Source organism: Papio anubis, chromosome 12 (assembly GCF_008728515.1).
Source record: "Papio anubis isolate 15944 chromosome 12, Panubis1.0, whole genome shotgun sequence".
Classification (NCBI taxonomy): Eukaryota; Metazoa; Chordata; class Mammalia; order Primates; family Cercopithecidae; genus Papio; species Papio anubis.
In genome coordinates this window covers 70,435,584-70,462,695 of record NC_044987.1, presented here as the reverse complement: position 1 = coordinate 70,462,695, position 27,112 = coordinate 70,435,584, and the positions used below count along the sequence as shown (strand labels likewise).

At 41.7% G+C, this 27,112-nt stretch overlaps 1 long non-coding RNA gene across 1 annotated transcript; it reads right to left on the bottom strand.

Moving 5' to 3' along the window:
- Nucleotides 1-3,193: 3,193 nt before the first annotated feature.
- LOC116269745 lies at nt 3,194-6,940 on the bottom strand. The gene is made up of 2 exons (XR_004177487.1): nt 4,886-6,940; nt 3,194-3,597 (listed from the first exon to the last, which is right to left on the bottom strand). It is a non-coding gene; the product is annotated as an uncharacterized LOC116269745 (long non-coding RNA).
- Between the last annotated feature and the right edge of the window lie 20,172 nt (nt 6,941-27,112).

Genomic DNA, 27,112 nt, shown 5'->3' with positions numbered 1-27,112 from the left:
TCTAGTCACCTCGGCTGCCATAACAAAATATCATAGACTAAGTGGCTCAAACGACAGAAATTTATTTCCTCATGGTTCTGGAGGCTGGAAAGTCTGTCCAAGATCAAAATTCCAGTGGGATTTAGTTTCTCATGAGGGCTCTCTACCTGGGTTGCTGATGGCCATCTTCTTGCTGTGTCCTCACATGGCAAAAAGACAGATCTCTGGTGTCTCTTTCTCTTCCATAAAGATATCAGTTCTGTTACATCAAGGCCCCACCCTACAACCTCATTTAACTTTAATCACCTCCTTAAAGGTGCTGTCTCCAATACAGTCACAGGGTGGGTTCGGACTTCAACTGTGAATTTGAAGGGGATGCACATTCCGTTTATAGCAATGAACTACAACTGCTCCAGTTTCAGGGACTCTGAGGCACAAATCTGCCAGCAATGGAGAAGGAGTATCTTAGATCTTCTAAGATATTGGAAGTACCTAGGATGATCCAGGAAAACATCACAGAGGAGGGGTATTGAAGGACACTTAGACTATTGAAGGAAACTAAAGTATTTTACCCCAAAATATACTTCAACATATTTCAAGATGGATTATTCAGAAAGGCTGGAACACAGAATAGCTAAAAGACTGCCTTTTGTGGAGATTTGACTGCTTTTCACATATATAAGCATTGGACCCTGGAAACTGCACATGCTGTGTTGGCAGTTTGTTAATGGGCTCCATCCTGAGCTCAGTGTTCCATGTGGAAAACAGACTAAATTAGAAGCTACCTATCTAAATGAAATTGGCCTGCTTATAAAATACTGTGGTGAATTCCTACAACGCTGTGTTACCTTGGTTATCTATTTATCTTCCTCTAACATAACCAAACTGCTTCTTTAGAAAGCCTATGCCCTCTGTGCTTTGAAGTGTAAATTTGCTCCCCTGTTTTCTCTAAAACTCCGTTAAGGCATTGGCCATGTGGGACAGATAAACTTTAACCTGTTCCATTTACAGATTCACAGTTTAATCCAACTGTCCTTTTAAACTCATGAGTTTTACCTGTCATATGACTAAAATTTTTCAATCAAAGCTATACAAAAATTTTTGCCTATCATTTGAAGTATACACGTGTTCATGTCTGTGTTTATATATTGTCTACATGGTACCAAAATGACTTGGAAACAAATTAGTACTCATACATTACATAAATAAGCCCAAATGCTTTTCAAGTTGATGTGACTTTAGTAATCTTTGGTAAATAAAGCTAGTTATAAAATTGTTGGTAAAATGAAATAAGAATGCCTTCAGAACTGTCAGTATTAACTACAATTCAAACATTTCATGTAGTACTAATAAAACATAGTATTTCATGTAGTATCAATATAGATTTTCATGTAATATTAATAAGATATAGTAAGAGATTTTTGTTTGAGTTAACTGAAAAAAAAGAGGGGGTGAGAGCATACATCATGCTGTCTCTATCAGGTCTTTCGATTGTTCGGAAAAGCAATTCTTCTATCAAAGTCACCTATCATTTTTTCCTAGGTCTATTGGTTAGACAGATTTATGCTGTCTTTGCTAGATGTTTTAAGGATGTTTAGATTGTTTATTAAGCAATAAAACCATTGCTTCTGAAATACTTTTGATAATTGCTTAATTTGGTCCGTTAGCTTATGTCTTTGGTTTTGAGCAGTTAGATTCCAGGGTCTCTACAAGTAGTCATTGTGAGGCCTGGGGACATATGTGTGTCCATAGTGCCTGGGCCACCAGCTGCAGGGCAGAGCCAGGCCCAATATCATCTCATTCTCCTGGCCTAGCTCTGTATCCTCCCCAGGCTGAGAGAGGACAGATCCTCCAGGCATTGTCTTCACAGCTGTCTTCTGTCCTGAGCTCTGTATCTGATATATAACAATTAAAATTGCTTACTTCCTAGGTTTTTCACTGAAAGTTAGAGTTACTAAGAATTAAAATTGTAGTTAATATGTTTAATTACAGCTACAAGATATAAGAGAAAGAACCCTATATACAAAGGAAATTAGGATGTGTTTTTGATGAAGATATGAGAATGTGTTTTTTTTTCAAGGAAAAGTAATTTTGTCTAGTTTAGAGGTTATTTAAATTGTTTTTTAGTTTGAAGGAAAAACGTATGGTAGATAAAACTGAATGAATATAGAAAGTTGAAGAAAGAAAGAGAATGGGAAAAATTGTAAGAGGTTATAAAAGGTTAGGAACTCTTTTGTGTGGTCAAAGCTGATAGATTAGACTGATCTGTTTTTAAGGTTTTATCAAAATTAGTTTTAGTATTAATAATACACTGATGCAAATGTAGAACTTTGTTTGCTCTTTTGAACTAGATTTTCATGTAGTATTAATAAAATATAGCAAAAGACTTTTGTTTACCTTTTGAGTAAACTGAATAAAAGAAGTGGGGAGGGTGGTAGTACATTATGCTATCTTTGTTAGCTCTTTTGATTAGAGAAGCAAGTCTCCTATCAAAGACTAAAGATACCTTTGCTTTTTAAAATCCATTAATTATAACTTTGGCTAAATAAATATTATTTTACAGTGACCTGTGATCTTATTTTGATTAAGTGTTTTAAACTTTTGGTATTTGACAGGCTTCCTAAAATCTAACCTCAAAATTCTAAGATTAAGTCTTTTTGACCTTGTACTACCTTGTTGACATTCCAAAAAGGGCCCCTGGAAGTCCAAGAGAGACATTAAGTTTATTTGGTTTGTTAAATCATTGTCAAATTAGAAATAATGTTTATTTTTGAGTTATATTTGTATAAATGTGTTATTAATGTCTTCTGAAATTGTATGAGATTCCTAAAAACCTGACATGTCTTGATACATGTTATCAGACATATTACTATTATGTAAAATTGTCATAGGCCACAGAAAATAACCAAATTTCTTTGTTAATTCTGTCTTTATGACCACTTTAAATCTTGTCTATAGTAAATTGCTTTATGCTGATGCTTCCTCTAAAACATCATTACAAGCAAGTATAATCCTAGGTTATGTCTTTAAGGAGGTTCCTGGAAAGGATGAATAGATTCTGACAGGCACTCTGAAATAGACCTTTGCTGGTGACTTTGACTGGGTAATGATTCCAAAACATTCAACGGAAAAAAAAAAATAACTGTACTAAAAAAATTGCTAATGATTTGTTTTAGGTGACCACCGGAGCAGGCACCAGAGATGAGGCAAGTAGGCAAGGTAAAAAAGCTTTATTAGCTAGCCAGTGTGAAGGAGGAAGGGGCAAGGTTCACCGGTCTCCGGGGGTGGAGGCCGAGGAACTCACTCCAGCGTTCTCGGGTGAGGTTCCTGGGTCCACATATGAGGAGGGGCCGAGGAAGTTCCCGCGGATGTCTTCCGGGAGCGGCCTTTTATGGATGGGGCTTGAGGTGGGCAGGACGGGGGCGGGGGTAAGGGCATCTTCATAGGCGTGGCTGGGTAAGTTTCGATTTCTTTGTTTTGACGTCACAATGCGCAGGCGCAGATAGTTGGTGTTTTTCCCGGGCACGGGAGAGTCGCTGATGAAGAACCCGGAACTGTGCCATCTTGTTTACCTTCTTTACCTTCTTCCATCTTGTCCTTTCTCCCTCACCCAAACAGCTAACATAACAACAAACAGATTAAAAATTAATTACATGAGACTAAACTGATGGAGGACTAAAATAATTTTTATGACTTTTTTGTTTGAAACATTTTTGACTCTTTTTATGTGTTGTTTGTCAGAGTCCATTTTTTTTTTCTTTTAAGTTATCTATAGCTTTATAGCAATTGGGTAAAATACCCCTTTGTGAGCAAAATTGAAGAATTTACCTTTCTTTCTACGTGATTTCTCAAGAATTCAGAATCTATTCATGAGTATTCGTATTTTATGGCAATATAGTTATTTGTATGAGTTCAATAAGAATCTGTGTTTGGGTTTTTTGTTTTGTTGTTGCTGGGTTTTTTGATAACAGGACACAGTTGGAAACAATGATTATTTTACCAAGGCTTTGATTGTGAGATCATATTTTCATATATGACCAGACTGCTTTGAGGAATTGAAGTTAACTTTTATAAAGCTGATAAAAGCCCTGTGGACAAACTAACCCGATGCCATGTCTACACAGTTTCTTTCCAGGGTTCCTGACCTTTCAGTAAGTGAAGAATGTTACTTTCTGGCCCAGAAACCTCAAGATATTTTAGGGACCTCAAGAATAGAAGAATTCACCCAGTTTATATAGGTATTACAGACAGTTTTTGTCTTGGCTCCTAAGCCTCAAGAAATTTTAAAAAGTCAAATCCAGATTTCCTTACAAGAATGTTCTAGCAAAGCCAGCTCAAAACATCCTATATGGCCAAACACTATTCTTGCTGTACTTTATCCAAATAATCAGGCCAAGTATAATAGACCTAAAACTTATTTTGCAAATAAATTAATTTTACTATAATTCATCTTGGTGAAAATGGGGGACTGGAGAGAGAAAAGCTATGTTTCAGAAGAAAACTATAGTACACATATTATTGTACTGTAAGTCTAACCATTGTTTTTGAGTTTTTGTTATTTGGCTAAAATTTTGACTGACTCCTAAATTCTTACCTAGGTTCAAGTCTCCAGATCAACATTTCCAACTTTCTCCTGCCCTTGTGACTTAAAATCACTAGAAATTAAAACTGTGTTTTTCTTGAAGCCCTGCTAACTGAATCTAGATAACTTGATATAAACTTTAAACCACTACAGCAACTTATATATAAACAGCCTTCATGCTTGTTGGTGTATGGACTACTCAGGAAGCTCACTGGATCACCTAGTCAGAACTACAATCCAGGAAAATCTGTCAGGTTGCCACTGCAATCTGAAATGCTTCAGAGATCTAGGAAAATTAGTTTACAGAATACTTGCAAAATTAACCTTTTTCTCCTGTTTCCACAGAAATGCCTCTTCTTAAAGATCTTCTTGTCCACCTCAGATGTAGAAGTCTGGCTCTGAAAGCCCATCTGCAATGCCACATTCTGAAATAAGATGCAACTGTTCAACTGCGCTGACCTATCTCAGGACTAAGAGACTGATTTAAGAAGCTATGATATGATATACATAAATTTGGTCTTCTCTGCTTATCCCAATCTCTATTTTTTCCTGCTCTTTGCCTATCTCTTATCTCAAAAATTCTAACCCAAATTTCTTCAAAGCTATCAACTTGGCTTTTAATATGTGAAACTTTCTGAAAGTAAAGTTTCAGAGGAGGTACTAAATGGAAGAAACTAAAATATTTTACCCCAAAATATACTTCTTTGACATATTTCAAGATGGCTTATTCAGAAGGGCTACAAACACAAGAATAAATGAAAAGCTGCCTTTTGTGGGAAAGATTTGCATCTTTAAAGGAAATAAAGTAAACAACAGATGCAAATAAGCTTTCTCTGAAACTCTTCCTTATCTGAATCTAGGAAAGATTAACTGAGATTTTGACACTTTTAAAGCTCTGGCAGAAACATCTACCACTGGCTACCACTATTCCTTCTGAGGGCTGCTACCTGTGAGGTTTCATCTGCATAACAAGACCACTTTTGCTAGCCAAGCCTCCTCTTCTCTCCCTCTTATAATCTCTTTTGCCATGCGCCAATCCCCAATTCTTTCTATAACCTCAGATAGTACAAAAACATCAATCATTTGGCCATTTCTTTGAGTTTTTATATTTAATATGACTCTCACACACAAGTGTGCATACAATAAACCTTGTATGCCTTTTTTCCTATTTATCTATTATCAGTGTGTTTTATAAACCAAAATTATCAAAACTTCAGGGGGAAAAATTTTAACTTCCATACACTATATATAAGTTGAAAAGATGGCAAAGACCATTTCTGAGAAGAGGAAAAAGCAGGGATAAAGTGGGACAGAGTCACAGAGTATTCAGGCAGGCTTCAGCTTAGCTATCAGACAGGATCCTAGTCATGAAGGATCTTGAAGCCTCTGTCTGAAATCACTGATTCTATATGATAGGTCAAAGACTACGTAGCCTTTCACCTTCTCCATCAGCTTTGATCAGTTGGTTGGGGTTGCCTGGAACACTAAGTTGAGGATTCTGAGGCTGCATCTGAGTTCATCAGAAAGAGGGCAGTGATAGATTCGTGATGTCTGAGCACAGGGGAATAAGAGTGGCAGCAAAAATGCTGTGGATTTGCCACCTCTGCCCTCCAGGTGTGCCCCTGGTACTTCTAGGAGAATTCAGACTCATGTGGACCTGTAAATATATCCCCTACTGTTACCATGCAGTGTCCACCATGCTCTTCCTTTCCTGCTCTGCTTTCCCTGATAGAGTTGATGGTCTGAAAAGCTGCTTAGAGGAGCCTTGGTTTTGCCCATGTTGAGAGTGCACTTTGTGAAACTGCCTTAATCAGGCCAGGGTGTCATTTCCCAATGCACCCAGAGTACTCCTGGGAGCCAGAACAGTGCTGGGTTCCACGCAGAGTTGGAGAGAATGGAATAGAACATGACAAAACTGTATTTGCCTTTCCTCCAAGACTCGAAACCTGTTCTACTTATGCCCATAGCTCACCAAATTATCTCCTAAAAACTGGTCAGTTCTTTCAGCTTCCAACCTTCACCTTCCTAACCTTAGGGACTCAGACACTCTCCAAAGGGTTAGGTAGTGAACAAAATCATATTATCTGTTGTCCTTGTCTCCATTCTTCCTGTAGTCCCTGACCTCAGCTAAACTTCTCCAACTTTCTCAATTATAAAACAAAGGTCTCCTTACATATTTTTTTTAAAAAAAGGTCTGATATGGTTTGGCTGTGTCCCCACCCAAATCTCATCTTGAATTATAACTTCCACAATTCCCACCTGTCCTGGGAGGAACCTGGAGGGAGGTAATTGAATCATGAGGGCAGGTCTTTCCCATGCTATTCTTGTGATAGAGAATAAGTTTCATGAGATCTGATGGTTTTAAAAGGGGGAGTTTCCTTGCACAAGCTCTCTTCTCTTGTCTGCCTCCGTGTGACATGTGCCTTTCACCTTCTGCCATGATTGTGAGGCCTCTCCAGCTGTGTGGAACTATAAGTCCAACAAACCCCCTTATTGTGTGAATTGCCACGTCCTGGGTATGTCTTTATCAGCAGTATGAAAATGGACTAATAAAAGGTCCTTGTGAGAAGATTGATATTGACTATACCCTAAGCCCTCATCTCCCATCAGAATGCTTTATTACAGGGGAATCAAATTAGAAAACACATGTAACACCCTGTAAGTTTCTCCCTCAACTCTAACACCACTGGAGACACTGAGAGCATACTGAGATAAAATTTAATGAACCTTTATTATGCAAATGCAATGTGCTAAGTACTATGCATACACTATCTTATTTATTCCTCACATTAAATCTTGAGGAGGAGGGTAAATGTTGTGTTGTGTGCTTTGGATTGTGATGACGCTTCTTGCATTCTTACTGTTTATTTCCCTGTTGCCCTTTCTTAGGCAAGACTCTCTGAAAGGAAAAATGGAGTTTTTATCTACAACTGGGCCAAGCATTAAAAGGGAAACAGCTCCCCACTTCTGAATGCCAACAAAAGGAAAGGGTTAGTAATTACTAGGCAGGAGGATGAAGAAAATTTTCAATAATAATGATTAGGCTTTGTGTCCCTACCCAAATCTCGTCTTGAATTGTGAACCCCAGATGTTTAGAAAGAGACCTGGTGGGAAGTGATTGGATTACAGGGGTGATTTCCCCCATGTGGTTCTCATGATAGTGAGTGAATTATCACAAGATCTGATGTTTTACAAATGGTAGTTTTTCCTGTAGTGACACACACACGCTGTCTTACCTGCTGCCATGTAAAATGGGGCTGCTTTCTCCTCTGCCATGATTGTAAGTTTCCTGAGGCCTCTCCAGTCATGCAGAACTGTGAGTCAATTAAACGCCTTCCCTTTGTTTTATAAATTACCCAGTCTTGGGTAGTATCTTTACAGCAATGCGAAAACGAACTAATACAATGATATTAACTAGCATATATTGTACCATTACTTATGCTCTAAGAACTTTACACATATTTAATCTGCACTATTATGCTATGAGATAAATGTTACTGAAGATTAGAGAACTAGGACTGAGAGTGGTTAAGCAACTTGCCCAAGGTCAAACAGCTGTTAAGTGGTGGAGGCAAAATTCAAACACAGGCAGTCGAACTCCAGCCTACACAGACTCCGGGCCACTAGATGATGCTGCCTTCTTCGAGAAGGTGAAGTTCAAGGCAACCAGGTCACATCTGGTGGTCAGGCATCCTTGCAGGTTTAATATTCTTTCTTGAGACCAACTTCAGTGTTCTGTTGTAACAAGTGAAGCCCTCCTGTGTGCAGCTCTCTCTCTCTCAGCACTTGCCAGCTGCCTTGGACACATCATAGAGCATCTGCTGGTCATAAATGCCATGGAAAAACAAATTGAAATACAACTGCCTTGACACTGGGTAGGAGAGGGAGAAGTCAAGGCATTGTCATGGACATCTGTCCTGTTGAAATTTTCATATTCCTGTTGTCAAAGTGAGTCAACCAGACCCTCTGCAAAGAATGAAATTAATGGACCCAAATCAAAGTGAAGATTTTGTATTCTTGTCAGAGCCCATTAAAGTGACCAGTTCAGATGGCAACAAGTAGTGGCATTATCATGCAATTTTCACAGTCAATTTGAAGACTCTCTGTCTCTCACTGTAGCATGCGCATGCACATGAACACACACACACACACACACACACACAAGCCTCAAGGTACAAGGGATTTGGTTGACCTCAAGGTTTAGTCTAAGGCAAATCAAGCAGCATTTCCCACAGGATCTTCTGTCAAACATTAGTGTTGAGGAAGGTTAATAAGCTTGTGGTTAACACAGGGTCCCAGGCTCTAATCATGTTGGGAATGCTGGATTAAGCAAAGTTAGTTGTATTCTACAGAACTCCTCAGAGCCTTGAATATATTCATGTACACTACAAGTCTCCCAGAGGAGGACAGAGTATACAGAATTGACCAAACTCCCTTGCCTGCTCGTGTTGCGTAGAACATACTGAAGAGACTGCTTTTCTATAGCATTTGCCCTGGTCTTTCTCTCACCTCAAAGTTCCAGATGCTGAGGCCTCTCCCTGCACATTCTTCCCAGCCCAATTCTGCAACCAACTTTACCAGGGCAGGAAGACATTAGCAATCTCAGCCTCACCAACTGGGGAGTCTCAAGAAGGTCATATAGACAAAGAAGTAGCACTCCAACTCCCAGGTGCCAACTGAACATAACCTGCTCTTGCTTCCAACCCTCTTCCTTGCCATGGAGTGGCTCAGTCCATGTATCTAGGCCTTTTCTGTCCAGTTTCCCTGCCCAGCACTTGATTTCTATCCTGGGTCTGAACTCTCTGCCCTGAACCCGACTGCACTTGGTATGCCTCTTTCTTGTCCCCGCTCCCCATGGACTGTTCTTGGTTCCCAGATGTCCTCTTCCTTCCTAGGAGACTCCTGCAGCTGAAATGTTCACTGGAATACTACTGCCCTCCCCCCTTCGTGACTACATAAATCATCTATCACTTGGGCAATCCTACCTCACTACCAAGTGGCCCTGGCATGGGTGTCTGTTGTGTATGACAAGCCCCTTGGCTCTTGGACAATAGACTACTGACTATCTCCACTAGCAACAGACTCAGAGCCAGGCCATTTACTAGTCCTCAAGCCTACCTAGTGCTGGTTGTCCATCAATCCCCAATGGTCTCTGTTGCTGATGTTCCAGCATGGTCAATGGCGAAGCCCTTCTCAAGTTGTGAATAGGAGCTTGGCAATTTCAGACAACATCCCATGGGTTAGTAAGACATGCAGCTAAGGTTTTAGGCTCAAGACCAACACATAAGTGGCGAAAAGTCTGGAACTTCCATTGGGTGTGGTGCTGATTGAGTGGTATGAAGGTGATTTTGATGGTTTAGATTTTGGGAACAGGACAGTTATACTAGATCAATATTCCCTGGCATTTGGATTTCATGAACAATTACAATTTCAAAAATACTCTCTGGGAGACTTTACAATATTGGCAACCAAGGTACAATAAAAAAGTAATAATCTGTTAGTACCATCATTTCACACAAGAAGTTGTACCTTAATGTGAAAAAACATAGGGAAGACAACCTCGGCATTGAAAATGAGTTCTATGGAAAATTTTCACACTTTCTCTATTTTACCAGGGTCCAGTAGAAACTGGCCACGGATCAGCCCCAGCCTGAGGCCTGGCATTTTAGAGCCACTGCTCCAGAGGGTCTCTGAGGTCTCCTCAGATGTTCTGCTAATCTAGTTGACTTCTCCTCACTGCCTGGCAACCAGTTACATATCTGACAGTTCTGATTATTGGACGGCACTTTCCTTCATGAAAACAAGTCTACATGCCTGCAATGCCCACATCTTGGTCTTGGTTCTGCCTTGACCCTCCCTTTGGACATTTAAAGTCTATGCCAAAGACCTTCCTTAGGTGACACCCCTCCCTGTTTGCTCCCCCAGATTTAAGGGTGGACTTTCTGAGGAAGACCTCTCAAAGAGAAAGGGAGAGGTCTGAGCATTGGGGAGGGCTCTACCGGCCTTCCTTCCTCCCAAACCTTCCTTCAATGACTGAATGGCATAGAGCAGGGAGATGCCCAAACAGAAAGCAAGAGGCCAGAGAACCATGGGAGGTGGGACTCCTGAGGAGGCAGCACCGTGAGCCTTGTGTGACATGAGAAAGTCTTGGTGAGACATCATGGGCTGGACCCCTCCCAGCACAGTACACTGTCCTGTCACCTCCAAACCCAGGGCAGTTCCAGGGGTGGTTGCTTGGGGTGGTCATTGCAGCTGTGTCCCCTTCTCATAGAGGAGAGAAGCAAAGTAACCCCACATCCAGGGAGCATCTGTCTTGGTACACACCTGTCTGTGGGCTATGTGTTAACTGCTCTTGAAGGATGTGGCAGACCCATGCAGAGAGGCTGGCCCTACTCTCAGCTGCTCTCTGAATCAGGGCAACTCATGCCTGCAGACAAGCCACGGTCTCCCATCGGGGGAAAAGAAGTTGACAGTTTTTGTGAGGCCCCCAAAACATGAGTGATCTTCACTCCCATTTACTGAATATTAATTTGTTTGATCGTAAAATTTCTCAGTGGCTTCCCTTTGTTTTTGAGATTTAAAAGCTATGTTTTTTAACTTAGTCTTCAAGGCACTGTGTGAGCCTCATCCTGCATACTCTGCCCTGACTCACTAAGATCCAGCCACACTGACTCTTCCAGTTCCTCAAATGTACCCCAACCTTTACGCATATGCTGTCTGCTCTCTCTGGACCACTCTCCCCGTATGCCCCCTTTACCTCCTCAAACCCTACTCAGATTTACTTTAGATCTCAGCTAAAAGGCCCCTTTCCTGGGAGACTTCTCTGAACTCCTGAGTCTGGAGATGTATCATCAAATACCACAGCCACTACCATGTGGCTACTGAGCACTGGAAAGGTGGCCAGTTCAATAGAGATGCCCTGTAAGTGTCAAGTATACCCTGGATTTTTGAAAACTTAGTAAAAGGTAATAATATACAATATCTCATTGATAATTTTTAATACTGATTACATGTTGAAATGATAATATTTTGGATAAATATTAAAATTAATATAATATATATAATATATTGGGTAAATATATTAAAATTAATTTATTGGGTATAAATTAATTATAAATTAATAAATTTATAATTAATAAGTAAAATATAAAATTTATAAATATTAATTTATAATTAATCTATAAATTAATAAATATTAATCTATAAATTAATAAATATAATATATTGGGTAAATATATTAAAATTAATTTCACTTTTTTTTTTTTTACTTTTGCTAGTGTGGCTGCCAGAAATTTTTAAATTACGTATGTGATTCCCCACATCTGTGGCTCATGTTCTATTTCTTTCTTTCTTTCTTTCTTTCTTTTTTCCTTTTTTTGAGATGGGGTCTCACTCTGTCACCAGGCTGGAGTGCAGTAACATGATCTCGGCTCACTGCAACCTCTGCCTCCTGGGTTCAAGCAATTCTCCTGCCTCAGCCTCCCAAGTAGCTGGGACTACAGGAGCACACCACCACACCCAGCTAATTTTTGCATTTTTTTTTTAGTAGAGACGGGGTTTTACCATGTTGGCCAGGATAGTCTCGATCTCTTGACCTCGTGATCCAGCTGCCTTGGCCTCCCAAAGTGCTGGGATTACAGGTGTGAGCCACTGCACCCATCCTCATGTTCAATTTCTTTTTTTTTTTTTTTTGAGACGGAGTCTCGCTTTGTGACCCAGGCTGGAGTGCAGTGGCATGATCTCGGCTCACTGCAAGCTCCACCTCCCAGGTTCATGCCATTCTCCTGCCTCAGCCTCCTGAGTAGCCTATAGAGGCGCCCGCCACCATGCCCCGCTAATTTTTTTGTATTTTTAGTAGAGACAGGGTTTCACTGTGTTAGCCAGGACTCATGTTCTATTTCTATGAGATAATGCTGGGGCACATCGCCCTGGTGTGTGCCCAGACAGAACTTTATGTTTTTCTTCCTAATCTTTACTGCACTTTAGAATTATTCATTCCCACTGAAATATAAACTAGGTAAGGACGGAGACCATGTTTTTTCGGTTTCCCACTGTGTCCTTAGCTGCTAACACACTCCTTGGCACACAGTAGGAATAAAATAGATGTGTCAAATGCATTGATGAAATCTCTAACATGTTCCAAACACTTTACATGCAGCATTTCCAAAAGGGTGTGTGTGTGTGTGTGTGTGTGGCTAGGGAGAAAAAAACTTGTTTGCTGTTGAGATCTTATAGAGTTCATCATACAAAACAGAGAACAGAACAGAACAGTTTTGGATGACGCTGGGTGGGAGGCCTCTGTGTGGCACCCCTCAACCCTCACAGCCATCCTGAAGCACCTACGAAACCTTAGAGTCCCTGAATAGACTACATGAAAACCACTGTGTTACCTTACCCATGCCCCTCAACAGCTCAGTGAGAAATTATGAATAGCAAATCCCAGCTGAGTCCTCCCAAGGCACTAAAGAACCTCACTGTGTAGAGCAGAGGAGGTTCCTCAGGATACTCAGTTACCTACCTCCAGAGCAGCCACAGCTGGAGGCTTTGTGACTGTGAACAGCCCTACTCTGCTCACTGCTCTCAGACAAATGCAGATGAATACGTCTACTTAGAAGGGGCTGCAGGGGAGATTAAATGAGATAAATTTACATGTAGCACCTAATATAGTACCTAGCACATAGGAGGCACTCAATAAATGGTTGCTATTATTATTGTCACTGTTGACCTAAAGAAAAAAAAAAACTTGTTGAGGCATACTTAATATAGGTAGGGAGTTTATTTGGGCCAAGTTTGGGGACTGCAACCAGGGAGCATAGAACCAAGTGTAACAGCCCAATAGGTGTATCTTGCCCACTGCCCAGAAAAGCCAAAGACTGAGAACAGCTGGTATTGCAGCAATGAAAGAGTGTAATTATTGCAGAGCCAGCCAAGCAGGAGGATGGTAGACATTTTTAAAATCTGCCTCCCTGAAAGCTTGGAGGCCAGGATTTTTAAGGATAATTTGGCAGACAGGGGACTAGGGAATTGGTACTGCTGACTGGCTAGTAATGAAATCATAGGCATGTCCAAAATGGTCCTCATGCACCGAGTCAGTTTCTGGTTTGGGGGTTTCAGGGTTGGGAATCTGCTCCTTTGTATGAGTCATGGGTCCAAATGGAGTCAGCTGGTCACCAGAATGCAAAAGTCTGAAAAATATCTCAAAGACCAATCTTAGGTTTTGACAACAGGGAATGTATCTATAGGAAAAACTGGGGAAGTTATAAATCTTGTGACCTCCAGAGAGGTAAATGATTATAGAAAGGCAAGCTAGGGAACAATGGCTGGTCATCATTTAGCTACCCCTACATCCTAGCAGAATTCAGGCCCCTTCTATAATCCTAATCTTGTGGCCTTTCATTAGTCTTACAACAGCAGTTTTGGTCCCTAAGCAAGGAGGGGGTTAGTTTCGGGAAGGGATTATTATCATCTTTGTTTTAAAATTAACAAAGGCAGTTAGCTTGTGAGGTTAGAGGCAGGATAGAGTTAGGTTAGATTTTTCTCACTGTTATAATTTTTGCAAAGGTAGTTTCACAAGTTGCCCTGAATATAAGCTCCCATTAGCAGAAGTTACACGTGGGTTTTTAAAGAAAAATAAAAGGCAGTTCCTAAGTTGTTTACCAAGAATTTATATTAAAATAACACAAGCTATTGATTGGCTATACATTGTTCTTTGTACCACAAATTCCAGGAACATGAAGATAATGGGTAAGGCAGGAATAAAATGCTGTTAAACAATTGCCCTCAGGCATAGTTGTGGGGAGGTGGGGTGTGACTAAAGTCCCCATACTCATGTCTCTCTGGGCCTGATAAATTTTGCATACCCTCACATAGCTCAGACTGCTCTGAGTGATTTTTCTTTTATCATCATCATCATCATTATTAAAAATAAGCAAGTAGTAAGCCTGAGCAGTGTGACAGAAGCATACTTCATTATTGGCTAAATGTATTTCCTTTCTGTAGTCATTGCTTACATGGACCTGTATCCATGACTCACACTTTGTACAGATAAATGCATACACATTGATATATACACAAGATATATAAGCCAGTGAACTCTATCATCTGCTTGTATGAGATATGCCGGCAGTAAGCTGAATCTGTTTCCATAAGGGATCCAGCACAGACATGTGATCCTCAAATACAAAACCAACTGTGTCACCTCACAAAAACAATTTCAATACCACTGGGAGTGAAACCAGGGGCATATGAACATTTGTTCCTAATTAACAACAACAGAAAATCTGTCTTACTAGTCTTACTAACCAATTTTAACTCCAGTTCCTGAGGTGCTACTTGTCATGTTTCATTTGAGAAAAGCGTCATCGAATCTCCATGGTGCCCAGGATGCACTCCGGGTCTCTGCATTGCATATAAGATGGCAGCTCCCATTCGTCATGCATTAATAAGACAGGAGACCAGGAGGACTGGCTGTTCAAAGATTTGGTAACAACCCAGCACCTGTCAAAGTGTGAGCCAATGGAGCTGAAAACCATAGCATTTTCACTGAGAACTGTTGTGGCAGAAGAGCCTAAAGTAATTCACCAGTGACTGGTGAATAGGCTTCTCTCTGGGCCTCAGCTGTAAGATTTCGGCCTGGAAACCAGGTGTGTTCCTGTCCCTTCCACCTTTCACCCATCCCATGGAACTAATTCAGAAGCCACATTTTGTGGCCCTTGCCCAATGGTTCATGAGCCAAAAACTGGAGCTGCAGAAGCCAAGAGCACTCAGAAAGCCTCCAGGGTATGACAGACCTGCAAAGGGTGCTTAGAGTCCCAGGGTTTCTGGCTCTGCCCCCTCCTCTCTGGCTAAAATCTCTGAAGGCACATGTGAACTCAGGGGCCAGAGGCCTTTCTACTACAGGGGGCCTATGAATTCTTTCTGTAAATGGCTAGATAATAAATGTTTTTGGCTCTGGGGAACCAACCCTCTCTCTTGCAATGACTCAATTCTGCTGTCCTAGTTCAAAAGCAACCATGGTGTATTAGTCCGTTTTCACACTGCTGATAAAGACATGCCCAAGACTGGGAAGAAAAAGAGGTTTAATTGGACTTACACTTCCACATGGCTGGGGAGGCCTCAGAATCATGGCGGGAGGTGAAAGGCACTTCTTACATGGCAGCAGCAAGAGAAAATGAGAAAGAAGCAAAAGCAGAACCCCTGATAAACACATCAGATCTCATGAGATTTATTCACTATCAGGAGAATAGCACAGGAAAGACTGACCCCCAGGATTGGACTAGCTCCCCCTGGGTCCCTCCCAAAACACGTGGGAATTCTGGGAGACACAATTCAAGTTGAGATTTGGGTGGGGATACAGCCAAAAAATACCACATAGACAATATGTAAATGATAGGCATAGCTGTGTGCTAATAAAACTTCATTTACAAAAGCAGGTGGCAGCCGGGATTTGGATAACACTGCTTTACACTGACAAAAGCGAAAAAAAATTTGGGTGGCAACCAGAACTTTTATCTTTAAACAAACTAGATTAGAATGGCATGGGATGGGATGGGATGGGATGGGATGGGATGGGATGGGATGGGATGGGATGGGATGGGATGGGATGGGATGGGATGCGATGGGATGCGATGGGATGGGATGGGATGCGATGGGATGGGATGCGATGGGATGGGATGCGATGGGATGGGACAGGTAGACTAGAACAGAATATGCAGAGTTTAGCATATGGAGAAATAAGTATTGTTTTGTGATTATTTTGTTACAAATACGTTTTTATCCAAATATACCATATGTGTGTGTAGCTGCATTCTATATAGTGATTATCAATGTATTTCTTAGTCTGAGTCAGGATCATAAAAGTGAGAAATACAATGGCATAGTGAATAGAATCTGCAACTATAGATCAGGGTGTCTGGGTTAAAATCTCCATTCTGCCCCCAATTTATAAGATCAGACTTCTGATCTTTCAGAAGTCTCTTCCCCTCCGCTGGGCCTCAGTTTTCCCATCTGTACACTGAGAGATTTAAGGATGAGGTCCGAGTTAACTTCTGGTTCTTAGATTCTGTGGAGGCATAGATGTCATTATTTAGTGCCAGTGATCTGGAAATCCTGCAAACCAGATGGTCCAGGTCAAAGACATCCAGATAGTGTGGTTTCATCCCCAGGGTCTCTGCTCCACTCCAGCCCTCTCTCTTTTCAACTGAGAAGCATCTGCTTCATTTCATAGCTTGAAGCCTCATTTTACAAATCAGCTCCAACTTGTGGATGAGACTGAAGCTCTTGGAGAGAAAGTCCTTGCTCAGAGACATTCATCTTGCCCAATGGCACTCATAAGTGCCTGGACCAAACTCAAACTCTCGGTTGTTTTTTGTTTATTTTTTAAAATCTGAAGCCCTTGTCTTTTTTTCCATAGTATGGTCCTCCTTGGAGAGGGTAGTTTGTTGCAACCTCAAACCCCAAACTTCAGCTCACTCTCTATTTCTACTTGGGGTCAATTCCTAAATATTTAAAAATGAGGCAGTGGCTGCTAGGAACCAGTACAGGTTTACCAAGAATGGGCCATGTCAACTCAAGTATTTTCCTTCCTTCATGGGTTATTAGATGGGCAGGCAGGGAAATCAAGTAGAGAGCATGTATCTGAGTTTCTAGAAGACCCTGATAAAGTATCTCACAGGGCCCAGCAGAGTGGCAGGTGAGATGAAGGCTGGAGAAGGATCAAGTGAGGCAGGTCCACGGTTGGTAGATCGATCATAACCAAAAAGCATCATCTAATAGAGCAAAGGAGGTTATGGGAAGCGGGACTCAAATGCCTACACATGAGTGGTAGTGAGTTCTCTGGCCAAAAGAAAGGGGTAGGGTCAGCCTACAGGAAGCGGCCACCATCACCCACGGGTAGCTTATTGTGGCCACAAGGGGCCAGGGCAAGTTGGAGCCAGACCCCAATGAAGGTAGAAATCTAGATTTGCCAATTAAAAGTGCTGCGAGCACATTCCAATGGAAAAACAAACACTTTGTCACACACACACATGCACACACACACACACACACACACAAACCCACAACTGTGGCCAAATACAACATATAGCTGTCAGTTTGCAATGTTAGGATTAAACATTTGCCATTAACCACAGAATGGCAGTGACGCAAGGCTCTATTCTCTAATCTGTCCTCTTCCACATTTTCATTGCCAGCTTGAATGAGGACACAGAAGCCATAATTATCACATAGACAGATATCAGGAAACTGGAAGCTGGGGGAAGACAGGATCAAAATTCAGAGTGATTTTCACAGGCTGGACCACTACCCAACATGTCAAGATGAGACTTACAAGACAAAAATGTAAGGGCCCTAGTTGATCCTCTTCACACCATACTGTTCCGTCCTCTGCCCCACTACACACTATATGTGTGCCCTCAGGTTCTGTTCCTCTTCTGGTGGACCTTCTCCTCTCCTGGCCTTCCCAAATCAAGCGGGTACTATCCTAGGACTCCCAAGTCCCTTCCTCTTCCTCAAGGAACGCTGCTGTCCTCCGCCTGTGGCCTCTGCAACCACCTACTCCACCTCCTGCTGAGGTCTGGAGTCCAAGCCAGTAAAAGATACCTACCATCTAAACTGATACAGCAACCCAGGTCTGACTGTTTTAGTAGACTATGGAGTACTCGACCACCATGGGAGTCACCCCAGCAGCTTCACTACGCCAAGCCCAGCTCCAAGATGGCCTTGTCCCTCAGGCTGTGGGAAGGACTGGCCTTCATAGCTTAGGAACCATGAGAATGTAAGCCCTACCACGGTGGGGGTCCTGTCCATAGCATTCTTCACCATGGCCCCAGCACCTAAAACAAAGCCTGGCCTCAATTATGTGTGCAATAAATATTAGAAGTAAGGGCTACAAAAACACATTTTTTAGAGTATTACAGAAATTTGAATATTGACTATGAATTAGGTGACAAATTATTGATAATTCTGATAAGTGTGATAATGACATTGCTACATAAGAAAATGTGTCTCTGTCTCTCTCTTTCTCTTTATGGGAGGGGGGTACAAACTAAAGTAATTTAGGAGTGAAATGACATGATGTTTGGGATTTATCAATATGTTCTAGCCAAAAAGTGAGGGAGCTGGGGAACAAATCAAACTTTCTACTTTTTTTTATGTTAGAAAACTGTCATAATAAAAGTTAAAAACAAAAAATGGAAAACTGGTAAGGCTATAAGACGGGTCTCCTACCAGCAGAGCTACAGGATTAGTTGCTGCAACCCCAGCCGGTAGTACATGGAGCCCACTGGCTGAGGCCTCCTCTCTTTCCCTTCAGCTCCCCACAGGGATGGGAGGGCAGATTCCTGCCTTGTGATAAGAAAAGACACCGGATTATTTCTGCACACTGACCCTACCCTCCAGCCAGGCTCTGGATCAGTCCATCCTTGGGAAGCCCCTGGGGCTGAGGTAAGCAGTACAGCTGTCAGAAGAAGTATCCAAAATCTGGAAATAAGGCAAAAAGGGTGTATGGAACATCCTTTCAATGCCATAGTGGGGTGAAGGGCACACGAGAAATATCTAATGGATAGTATTTGGGTCAACTCATAATTTACTATTGATTTAAAATCCCAGATTTAATAAAGGTACCTACTGTTGATTTTGTCCACTAGAGATGCAGATAATTTCTATCCACTGAAAATGATAATGCCAAAAATTACATTATGAGTCTGTTGGCCATTAATCCATTTTGAATCTAACCCAGCAATCTTCTACTAGCATTTCTTATAAATACCTAGCTTCTTAAACACTATTTGAGCCAGTTCTAACATCTTACTGGTTCCCTTATTAATTAATGACTGGAATAAAATCTTTGACATACATTCATTTTGTATTGGTATTAAAATGACATTTTTTAACCTTTTGAAAATTATACTTCATCATCTCCCTGAAACTTACCTCCTGTAAGTCAGCTGTTCCTATGTTCTGTTGACACAGGAACTCTAGAGGTAGTCATTTCCACTTTGGATAGTTCCAATCGTAAAAATAAAATTTAAAAAACTAAAAATGATTTATTTAATTTAGCTAGAGTCTCTATTGAGCTCTCTCCCTCTACTAATGCAGTGAAACAACATTCAGACAGACCTGTGCTCAGTTTATCAGCTGCATGACCTTGGGAAAGGTACTTGATCTCCCCAAGGTCCTCCCCTTCCTATCTTCCAGTTGTGAGGATTAAATGAGATAGTCCATGTAAAGCACTTAGCACAGTGCCTGGTAGACAATAGGTTAATTTATCTTCTTCTCAATCATTTTCTCATTCATTCCTTTATTCAACAAACATTTGTTGAGGCACTGGTGGCAAATGCTGGAGATGCAAATATGCATAACAAATAGCTCCTGTTCTTAGGATGCATGCTAATTAGGAGGAGAAAAAGAAATGTTTATAAAGAAATTCTAATACAGCATGATAAGTACAACAATGGAATCATGTACAATGCACAGAGGAGAAAGTGATTACCTCTGAGGCAGAAGCAGAGGTGGTTACCAAAGTAGGCTTCCCAGAGAAGGTGATGCCCATGATGTGTTTTGAACATAAATAAGAGTTTCCCCAGCATTCAAAGAGGAAGAAAACATTACAAAGACTTGAAAAACAAAATAGCATGCTACACCTTGATGGAATATAAAGAGCAAATGAAGGGCCAAGAGATGAATGCTGGAGCGATAGTAATGGGAGACGATGTTGGTAAGCAAAGGAGGTTTGACGTTCTACTTAAAAATGATGGCAAGTTTTTGAAAAGTTGTATGCAGGGATGTGATATTATCATATGTGTATCTTAGAAAGGTTATGGTGACATGATCTATGAGGAATGAAGCAAGACCAAGGCTAAAAGATACCTTTGACTGTTCTCATGGTGAAACAGAGTATGGTAAATTTACTATTATAATAGTGAAACAGAGGTGAAACCTGGAAACAGAATGAATGAAGAGGAAAAGTGTTTAAGAAATAGAATCAACCATCCAGACCTAGCAAATGAGCTAGGAATGGCAGCTAACAGGTGCAGAATAGGCACATAAGCCAAGATCAGCTCATTTATGAGGCTGGCCAGTGACCAAAGAAGTAGCTGACTATACAAAATTAGGGCCAATAGTATTGATGGTAACACTAGGACAGACTGTTTTTAAGGAAAAAAAAATCACACATTTAAACTTTAAAGAGTTTATTTGAGCATTCAATGATTCATAAATTGGGGTGACACTGGATCACAAGGGGCTAGCATTCCACAGAAGGGGCAAAAGACGAAACTTTTATAAAGCATTTGCAGAAGCAAGACAAAGAAAGCAATTTTGATTGGCTAGAAGTTAGGTGGTGGTTTCTGATTAATATGGTTTCTAGTTTCAATTTACTGTTTCCTTTGTGCTTTCATTTGTTCATGTAGGAATTTAAGGTGCCAGAGCCACCCCAATCTAATGGACACCTAATTAGATTTTTTTTTTTTTTTTAACAAATCAGACACTTTCCTTTCTGGATTTGAATAGGGAAATGCAAAGATAATCTAGTTAATTGGAAAAAGAAAGAGAAAGGAGAATGACATGTAAAAAGAAGCACAGACGCTATTGAGAAGAGATCAATGCCAGAGGCTACAACAGCCATGACTGCTAGAGAGCTGGACATGGTACAGCAAAGCTGCTGTTAAAGCCTTCCAGTCATTGGCATCTGGTGCATAAATTCATCTAAGTCCATCTAGGTTCCTTCCAAAATGTGTAGCATTTTGTAACTGGTCAGATGTTAAGGAAAGAAATTCATCTGGGTGAATATTGCAACACAGGTCTCACCTCCTCCAAGTCTTTCCTCCAGCTCTTCATTGACCACAGTTTGCTCTCTTTCCCCACCCTGATTTTCTCCTTTGTGTAAACTCCAGGCCGAGCTTGCTTCATGCCCCCAGGCATGAGTCAGAGCATTTACCTCATTCCTAATTCTTAACTCCACTTGCCTGCTTGGAACGCAGCTCCCCTCCTGCTCCTCCCATCCAAACCCCAGGCTGCTCTGACCCTCAGCAGGTCAAAAGGAAAGAGAAGTTGCAATGTGAGACAGAAACCTCTAGAGTTACAGGTGGTCACAGAGAAAGCAAGAACAGGGAGAACCTTATTGCTTGCTGGAAAGAACAACCCTACATTCAATCCTTCATCAGGAATAGTGTTTTACCAGGCCCCTCACCCAGAAGGTTCGAAACTAGCATTTATAAACACATAAAGCATCTGCAGAAACCCAGGTATCCACACATTTTACTAACGGTCACATATATCCCAAAGGTTGAAGAATATGAGAACTTAAGCTCCATCAGGACCAAGATTTGTGTTTTTCATCACCAATCCTCAGTGCCTACAATAATGTCTGGCAGGTACCAGGAAGCCAGTAAATATTTATGGAGTGAACAAATGTATGGATTCACAGCAAGTCTGCAGATAAATCTCTGATGATATGCTAGAGTTCTCGGCCTTCAGCCCACCACGATTAATAATTCAATGAAAGCATAAAAGGATTTCTGAAAAAGAAATAAAAAAATATGACAATGGAGCGGGGAAAAATTTTTAATGCATTGGTGAATCCACTCAAGATTTAAAATATCTGAAGAGGCCAGATCAGTAATCAATATGATGATGAGAGATTATAACAGAGCTGTCATACCAATTGAGAGATGCGATTTAGCAGCAGTACTCTTGGAAAAGAATCACAAGTCTTAGCTGACCATAAACCGAGAAGGAATTTGAGGTATGAAGAAGTTGTCAAGAAAGTGACTGTGCTCTGAGGTAAGGAATCCAGAAATGAGAGAAGTGATGGCCCAGTACAAGGCATGATGCTCAGACCCCCTCTACAGTGATTTGCTTGGTACTTGAATATGCTCAAAGAAGGGAAATCAAGGAAAGAAAAGGATGGAGACCATATTATATGAGAAAGAGTTGAAAAAACTGGAGGTGTTCAGCCCAGGGAAACTCCAGGAAATATGTTAGCTTGCTCAGACTAGATATCTTAAAACAACTGAAATGCATGCTCTCCCCCTTCTGGAGGTCAGAAATCCAAAATCAAGGTGTTCACAGGGCCATGATCCCTCCTTGTCCTTTCCTGCTTCTGGTAGCCCCCAGCATTCCATAGCTTCTGGCAGCATCATTCCAGTCTCTGCCTCTATCTTCACATGTTGTTCTCCTGTTGTGTATCTTCTGATAAGGATACCAGTCACACTTGATTAAAGGCCCACCCTAGGCCAGTATGACTTCATTTTAACTAAGTGTATCTGCAAAGACCCTATTTCCAAGTGAGTCATATTCTGAGGTACTGGGGGTTAGGACTTTGACATACCTTTTTGGATAACGCAATTCAGCCCATACAAGAGGGCAACAGAACCATCTTCATGTATCCTAAGAACTGCCTTGTAAAAGACTTGATCTGTGTGGCCCAAAGGGCAGAGCTAAGAAGCAGGAATGCAAACTGTAGCTACTCAGAAAGAAGCACTTTCTAAGAGTGAAAGTTGCCTCCCTGTGGCTCCTGACTCTGAAGCTGCCCAGAAAGAGGCAAGTTGACCTGCAGGGGTGGCACTGGGGGGCAGTCTTTCCCAGGAAGGGGATGGGGCTGCATGGCCTCATCTCACACTGTTACTTGATTCTCTGGCACTCTGGCATGAGGGAACTATTTTTAACCAGGCAGAGATTTAAGTGGCTGTTTCCAAGAACCAGTATAAGTAGATGAGCTTCACGATAATGCAGACTGCTTATGAGAAATGGAGCATGAATTGCAGGCCCAAGAAACGAATATAATTCAGTCTCTATTTTAATTTTTAATTGGAAAAAAAAAAAAGCCCATCCCAGCCAGAAAGAACAGGGGAAGAGTGTACTTTGCACAGCACTATAGAAAGCATTCGTTAGCTCTGCTGAGACAAATGGCATAGTCTTGTTGCTTCTGCCATCTCCACAATTGGGATAGGAAAGATTTCTACAGAGACTGCCACTGCTGCCCGTCTCCATGGATAATGAAGGTCACGGTTTATGGGCACGAACTATTCTGCTCCAGACACAGCCTCATTGGTATGCAGGCATGAAAACCCGGCAGCTAGCCCCACACACTGATCAGATTTTGGAATTTAGTCATAATGTATACCTTCTCTCACTCCCTCCCATTTTCTCCAGACAGTTTTGCATTTAAATGGAGCAAGAGGACAATAGAAAGGAGTCAGGGAAAGAGAATTAGCATTTATTAGGCACCTACTGTGTGCCAGGCATTTGTTTCATTGAATTATGTAGGCTTTGATTCCATGTAAGATGGGGCCAGCATGTGTGCATGTGCATGTGTGTATGTGTTGTGTACACACGCTGGAGTATCCTAGATGGAAAATGAAGGGAAAGGAAAGAGGTGCAGAGTGCTTACAAGATGGAAAGAGGAATAAGGGTGGAGGTCCTGGAGCAGCCTTGTGAGACAATGAGTTAGGCTGCTTCTCTGATGGCCAGGCAGGGAAGTTCCTGCCTCCAGCAAGAGTATCCAATCTGGACGGGACCCAAGGGTCCGGTCCAACCAGAGTCACAGGGGTGCCTGAAATCGAGGTCTGAGATGAAAGAAAGCTGAAGGATTTGAGAGAATGTAAGGTTCCATCAGTCCCAGAAGGTCTTCCAAGGCAGCCAGACCTCAACTGGACATTTAGGTGTCTGTTCAGGATCTTGCTGAATCCAGAGCCTGAACTTTGTGATTTTACCCATTTTACATTTACTGATTTGCTTGATTTACTCTGGAACCTCAGTAAAACTCTCCCCTTTCTGGCTCTAGCCCAGTGGTTCTGAGTCACTTGGGTGTAAATGGATCACTGGGGAGACTGTTTATAGAGCAGATCCCCAAATCCCACCAGCAGAAAGAGACGGGTTCAGGAGGTTAAGAATGAAGCTTGACAATCTGACCTAACAGACGACCATGCTTTCAGAAATACTACATCAGGTCATTCATGGCTTTTTTGAAGAAAAAGAGGATATGTCTGCCCCTGTGCTAAAAAGGGGAAGATAGTAAAGTGTCCTTAATGACCAAGTCTGCTAGTGTACCAACAAGTGTACTAAAGCAGCAACATTCTGGGAAGTTCAACAACTATTAGATTAGACAACCTCTTTGGACTCTCTCTTTCCCTTTGCTGAAGTTTGAGAGATACCCTTTGTTGTACCTAAAAATCTCCCCATGGCTTCTCTCTTCCTTAGGGTAAAGGGATGTCCAGCTCTGAGGTGTCAGCTATTAACACCTTAGCATGAATTAGACCACACTCAGCCAAATCCTTTCCCAGAAAAAGGACACACACAAGAGAAACTAGCTATTGTTGAATGCTCCTAGAGATGTCCGGCACTGCAGTCAGTACTCCACAGTGAGGAAGATTGAACAAGACTTGGTTGATGCCCACACCAAGCCAGTGAAATGGCATTTTCTGCATTTGGTAGATGAGAAAATGAGGGTCACAGAGATTTAGTAAATTGTCCAAAGACACTTAGCAGATAGCAATAGACTCTAGATAGAATTCAAAGTCTGTTGGCCTCTGAAAATCATCCTAGCCTACTAGACCACTAGAGGAAGAAAGAGGACCCTACTGGGAAGGGCAGATCTGGGTGGGCTGCCAATAGAGGGTGGGAGAGGGTGGCCAGAACAGGACATAGGACTGGAGGTAGAAGATTGTAGGCATAGATGTAGGGAATCCAAAGACAACTTGTACTTTTGATTTGGTTCTTAAAGTAAAGTGTTCATCAGTCTAAATAAGTATTGGCCTTTATCAAGAAAGAGAACATCTCTTTCTCTGGAGGGGTGGCCCTTTGGGCAACAGAGGAAGATCTGGGAGGTGAACAGCTGATCACAACTGGGATTAACGACATGGACTGGGTCAAGGCTTGCTATGCCTGGCTATCAGGTCTTAGGCATGAAATGGGCCTCATCAGAATGGGCAAAGGGTTGCACAGGGACTGAGCAAGAGGGCTTTAACAAAATCTGATTGGATCAAAGGAGATACACAGGTGAACCAGTGGATGCTATAAGTGATGGAGAATATTGGAAGAGTGTAATAGAAACCAGGGATAGCCACTGGAGCATCAGGAAACAGGACCTGAGCTCTCCTGGGAGTGTGCCTCTGACAGCACTGTGGCTGCGGATCATCTCTGCTGGATGTCCTGCCATTTCTGTAGCCTCTGCCTAGCTCAAACTGAGTTCATCAACCTGTCTGCAAAACCAGATTCTACTTCTGACTTCACTAATATTATCAGGACCACCAACATTCCGGGAGGTTTCACAGCTATTAGACAATCTATTTGGACTCTCCCTTTCCCTCATAACTGGTTACTTGCCAAATCCTACCAATGGACTCTCCATAACGTTCCCCACCTCTTTGCTCTTACTGCCCTGTCTGTCCCTAGGCTGGGGCCCAATGTACATATCTGTCAACCATAGCTTGCCATTCAAAGGCTTCTAGGATCCAGCCTCATCCTACCTCATAAACCAACCTTCTACTATCCCACTGTTCACTCAAGTGAGTAACCCACTCTTGTCAAAGTGGCCTACTTTAAACCAGTCTCCGTTCCTTTGCTCATGCCATTTCTTCCATCCAGATTTCTATTTCCCTGTGTATTCATTCACCACTCCCACTCCATCCATGCATTCAACAGATGTGAATGAGTGCCTGCTGTATGCTAGGCACTCCTCTAGGTGCCAGGAACCCAGTGATGATCAAGGCAAAGTCTTCCTGCCCTGGTAACTCACATTCTCCTGGAGAAGATAAAGCAGGTGAAAGGGATAAATAATAGGACAGTGTGTGTGTGTGTGTGTGTGTGTGTGTGTGTGTGTCCGTGTGTCTGTGTATCTGTGTCTCTATGTGTGTGTCTGTGTGTACATACATGTGTGTGTGCATGAGTGTGTTTTAGGCAGATTAGAGTGGTCATTAAAGGCTTCTTTGAGGAGGGGTTCAGATCAGAGACATGAATGAAATGAAAACTAGTTATATGAAAATTGGAGTAAGAGCTTCAAAGTCCTCTCCTCCAACAGAGGGCAACATAAGCACTAGATGAGCCGCCCTAAATCCTACATTCCAGAACTTACTGTCTATGAAATTCACACATCTCTGAACATATCCTGCCTTGAGTTGCTTCTTACCTTTTCATGCCTGACCAGATGATAATTTCTTTGAGGGTAGTAGCTTGATCTTATTTCATAAAAAATCACAGATTACTGGGGCATTGTGGCATGCAACACCTAGTGAAGGTAGAATAAGGGAGAAATCATTTCACTGTGCTTCTGTAAGACTACAAGAACAAATTTATTCCTTGTGACTTAAGGAAGACTGTTTTGCAGGTGTCATTCATTCCATGTTGGTCGTATTCCTAGCTGGAAGCTAGGAAGGTAACTGAGGTCATTTCTCTAATTTGAATCCACGAGCAGGTAAATAAACCCCTCATGACTCAGGCAAAAAAAAAAAAAAAATGCCACCACAGCTCTAAGATAGAAGAACATCCACTGTCAAACTATCTTGAAATCACTGAGCTGAAGTCACAGAGCAAACGCCATTCCGAAGGTGCTTC